The following is a 5,000-nucleotide window of genomic DNA, read 5'->3' as shown; positions in this document are numbered from 1 at the left end:
AGAGGTCATGCGTCATGGGGGGGATCTAGCAAGGCCATGGGGAAGGTCATGGAGGACCTTGGAAGCAAGCGCAAGACGAGAGCGAATCGAACAAGGGGCCAGGACGGGGCCTTGTGCCCATGGTCTTCGCAAGACAGCGTCCAAGGCACCCGAAAGCCCAAGGGAACCCAAACCCGGCCGACACTTGCAATCGCACATGCTCTCTGCAACACACCATCAATGCCGCCCAACGGGGCCAGCACGAGCAGTCCTCCGCGGTCCCCTGGCCCTGCGCACGTTTGTCTTCGAAACCGAGCATCAATGCCACAGAAAGTGCCGGGGCGCCAGCTGGAGCCATCATCCGCGTTGCCATGGCTCGCTTGGCCTTGGCTTGCCAGGCCCCGACACGAGCAATCGCGCATTTTCTTTGCAACCGACCATCAATGCCGCCCAACGGGGCCAGCACGAGCAGTCATCCGCGGTCCCCTGGCCCTGCGCACGTTTGTCTTTGAAACCGAGCATCAATGCCACAGAAAGTGCCGGGGCGCCAGCTGGAGCCATCATCCGACGTGCCATGGCTCTGGTCCCATGGTCTTCGCAACCGAGCATTCGTGACACCCGCGGGGCCAGGACACCAACCCTTCCGACACGAGCATTCGCGCATGTTCTTTGGCCACACAACGGCGCCAGCACGAGCAAAATCATCCGCGGTGCGGTGGCCTTGCACGGCCTTTTGTCTTTGGAACCAACCATCAGTGCCACGGGAAGTGCCGGAGTCCCGGCATCCGCGGTGCCAAGTCATTGCGCCCTTGGTCTCTGCAGCGGGGCATGCCGGGCACTCCCAACCATTGCAAGCAAGCAAGCAAGCAAGAAAGAAAGTAAGTAAGTAAGTAAGTATTACATATAGGGGCGGGACATGCGGGGAGATCTGCGAAACGTGCATTACGGGGCACACGCGTACCTACCGGGGCATACCGACCCCTATTGGGGCACACGTGTGCATATCGGGGCATACCGGGCCTATCGGGGCACACGCGTACATACCGGGGCATACCGAGCCCTACTGGGGCACACGTGCGCATATCGGGGCGTACCAAGCCTATCGGGGCATACGCATGTATCCCAAGGCATACCGAGTCTATCCGGGCATACGCGTTCATACCGGGGCGTAACGGGCCTATCGGGGCATACTTGGGCATATCCGGGCAAAAAATGCCCAAAACTTGCGCAACCTTGGCAACCGTGGTCCATTCCTCTCTATATGCCTAGCCTTGCCAACCGTGGTCCATTCCTCACTATATGCCATGGCCTTGTGCCCATGGTCTTCCCAAGACAGCATCCAAGGCGCCTGAAAGGCCAAGGGAGCCCAACCCAGCAATGCCCAGCCAAGGCCAGGCATTCCAGTGCCTACCCGGGCAAAAACGCCCAAAGCATGCCCCATTCGTTAGCCTATCCAGGCAAAAACGCCCAAAACCAGCCCATTCCAGTGCCTATCCGGGGAAAACGCCCAAAGCATGCCCATTCCTTAGCCTATCCAGGCAAAGACGCCCAAAACCAGCACATTCCAGTGCCTATCCGGGCAAAAACGCCCTAAGCCTGCGCATTCCAGCGCCCCGCAGCATGCCACCCTCCTATAGGGTTTGCGCAACCAACCCGCCTAACCACCAGTGGCAACCAAAGGTGCTGTTAGCGACGACTTCTGAAGACGCAACGAGACGCGACGGGTTTGCGCCCAGACGCGACGAGGCGATGCGGGATCTGCGCCCAACCGTGCCTACACCCGCCGACTTGATGCGGGAGCTGCTGGCCCAAGCATGCCTAGCGTGCAAGGCCTGCGTGCAAGGCTAGTGTGCAAGGCTCGTGGGCAAGGCTAGTGCGCAAGGCTAGTGCCCAAGGTCTGTGTGCAAGGCTAGTGCCCAAGGCTAGTGAGCATGGCCTGTGTGCAAGGCTAGTGTGCAAGGCTTGTATGCAAGGCTAGTGTGCAAGGCTGGTGTGCAAGGCTTGTGGGCAAGGCTGGTGCGCAAGGCTAGTTCCCAAGGGTTGTGTGCAAGGCTAGTGCCCAAGGCAAGTGCGCAAGGCTCGTGCCCAAAGCTAGTGCGCAAGGCTTGTGTGCAAGGCTACTGCGATGGGCCAGTGCCCAAGGCTTGTGAGCAAGGCTTGTATGCATGGCTTGTGTGCAAGGCTAGCGTCCAAGGCTTGTGCGCATGGCTTGTGCGCAAGGCTTGTGTCCAAGGCTTTTGTGCAAGGCTCGTGCGCAAGGCTAGTGTGCAAGGCTTGTGCGCATTGGCAGGTAGCCCACCAGCATGCACGATCCAAATGCCACTCACGCGACAACACGGTGCCAAGCCGGGCATGGTGTGCACTCAAAACCAATCAACGGACAGAGGTCATGCGTCATGGGGGGGATCTAGCAAGGCCATGGGGAAGGTCATGGAGGACCTTGGAAGCAAGCGCAAGACGAGAGCGAATCGAACAAGGGGCCAGGACGGGGCCTTGTGCCCATGGTCTTCGCAAGACAGCGTCCAAGGCACCCGAAAGCCCAAGGGAACCCAAACCCGGCCGACACTTGCAATCGCACATGCTCTCTGCAACACACCATCAATGCCGCCCAACGGGGCCAGCACGAGCAGTCCTCCGCGGTCCCCTGGCCCTGCGCACGTTTGTCTTCGAAACCGAGCATCAATGCCACAGAAAGTGCCGGGGCGCCAGCTGGAGCCATCATCCGCGTTGCCATGGCTCGCTTGGCCTTGGCTTGCCAGGCCCCGACACGAGCAATCGCGCATTTTCTTTGCAACCGACCATCAATGCCGCCCAACGGGGCCAGCACGAGCAGTCATCCGCGGTCCCCTGGCCCTGCGCACGTTTGTCTTTGAAACCGAGCATCAATGCCACAGAAAGTGCCGGGGCGCCAGCTGGAGCCATCATCCGACGTGCCATGGCTCTGGTCCCATGGTCTTCGCAACCGAGCATTCGTGACACCCGCGGGGCCAGGACACCAACCCTTCCGACACGAGCATTCGCGCATGTTCTTTGGCCACACAACGGCGCCAGCACGAGCAAAATCATCCGCGGTGCGGTGGCCTTGCACGGCCTTTTGTCTTTGGAACCAACCATCAGTGCCACGGGAAGTGCCGGAGTCCCGGCATCCGCGGTGCCAAGTCATTGCGCCCTTGGTCTCTGCAGCGGGGCATGCCGGGCACTCCCAACCATTGCAAGCAAGCAAGCAAGCAAGAAAGAAAGTAAGTAAGTAAGTAAGTATTACATATAGGGGCGGGACATGCGGGGAGATCTGCGAAACGTGCATTACGGGGCACACGCGTACCTACCGGGGCATACCGACCCCTATTGGGGCACACGTGTGCATATCGGGGCATACCGGGCCTATCGGGGCACACGCGTACATACCGGGGCATACCGAGCCCTACTGGGGCACACGTGCGCATATCGGGGCGTACCAAGCCTATCGGGGCATACGCATGTATCCCAAGGCATACCGAGTCTATCCGGGCATACGCGTTCATACCGGGGCGTAACGGGCCTATCGGGGCATACTTGGGCATATCCGGGCAAAAAATGCCCAAAACTTGCGCAACCTTGGCAACCGTGGTCCATTCCTCTCTATATGCCTAGCCTTGCCAACCGTGGTCCATTCCTCACTATATGCCATGGCCTTGTGCCCATGGTCTTCCCAAGACAGCGTCCAAGGCCCCCGGAAGGCCAAGGGAGCCCAACCCAGCAATGCCCTGCTATGGCAAGCCAAGGCCAAGCATTCCGGTGCCTATCCGGGCAAAAATGCCATTCCTCTCTATATGCCTAGCCTTGGCAACCGTGGTCCATTCCCCACCATATGCCATGGCCTTGTGCCCATGGTCTTCCCAAGACAGTGTCCAAGGCGCCCGGAAGGCCAAGGGAGCCCAACCCAGCAATGCCCTGCTTTGGCAAGCCAAGGCCAAGCATTCCGGTGCCTAACCTTGGCAACCGTGGTCCTTTCCTCACCATATGCCATGGCCTTGTGCCCATGGTCTTCGCAAGACATCGTCCAAGGCGCCCAAAAGGCCAAGGGAGCCCAACCCAGCAATGCCTTGCTAGGACAAGCCAAGGCCAAGCATTCCGGTGCCTATCCGGGCAAAAACGCCCAAAGCATGCCCATTCCTTAGCCTATCCAGGCAAAAACGCCCAAAATCTGCACATTCTAGTGCCTATCCGGGCAAAAACGCCCACCAGCATGCCACCCTCCTATAGGGTTTGCGCAACCAACCAGCCTAACCACCAGTGGCAACCAAAGGTGCTGTTAGCGACGACTTCTGAAGACGCAACGAGACGCGACGTGTTTGCGCCCAGACGCGACGAGACGATGCGGGATCTGCGCCCAAGAATGCCTAGACCCGTCGACTTGATGCGGGATCAGCTCGCCCAAGCATGCCTAGTGTGCAAGGCCTGTGTGCAAGGCTAGTGTCCAAGGCTAGTGTGCAAGGCTCATGTGGAACGCTAGTGCGCAAGGCTAGTGCCCAAGGCTTGTGTGCCAGGCCCGTGTGCAAGGCTAGTGTCCAGGGCTTGTGTGCATTGCTTGAGTGCAAGGCTTGTGTGCAAGGGTTGTGCGCAAGGCTAGTGTGCGGGGCTTGTGCGCATGGCTAATGTGCACGGCTTGTGTGCATGGCTACCGTGCAAGGCTAGTTTGCATGGCTAGGGTGCAAGGCTCGCATGCGAGGCTAGTGTGCAAGGCTGCGTGCAAGGGAAGCGTGCAGGGCGAGTGTGCGAGGCCACTGTGCACGGCGCCAGCACTAGCGAGCCATCATCCGCGTTGCCATGGCTCGCTTGGCCTTGGCTTGCCAGGCCCCGACACGAGCAATCGCGCATTTTCTTTGCAACCGACCATCAATGCCGCCCAACGGGGCCAGCACGAGCAGTCATCCGCGGTCCCCTGGCCCTGCGCACGTTTGTCTTTGAAACCGAGCATCAATGCCACAGAAAGTGCCGGGGCGCCAGCTGGAGCCATCATCCGACGTGCCATGGCTCGCTTG

This window comes from Tasmannia lanceolata, unplaced genomic scaffold (genome assembly GCF_043159265.1).
Source record: "Tasmannia lanceolata isolate RefF3 unplaced genomic scaffold, GAP_Taslan_0.1 ptg000038l, whole genome shotgun sequence".
NCBI lineage: Eukaryota > Viridiplantae > Streptophyta > Magnoliopsida > Canellales > Winteraceae > Tasmannia > Tasmannia lanceolata.
The sequence above is the reverse complement of the archived record's forward strand: the minus strand, read 5'-3'. Positions refer to the sequence as shown.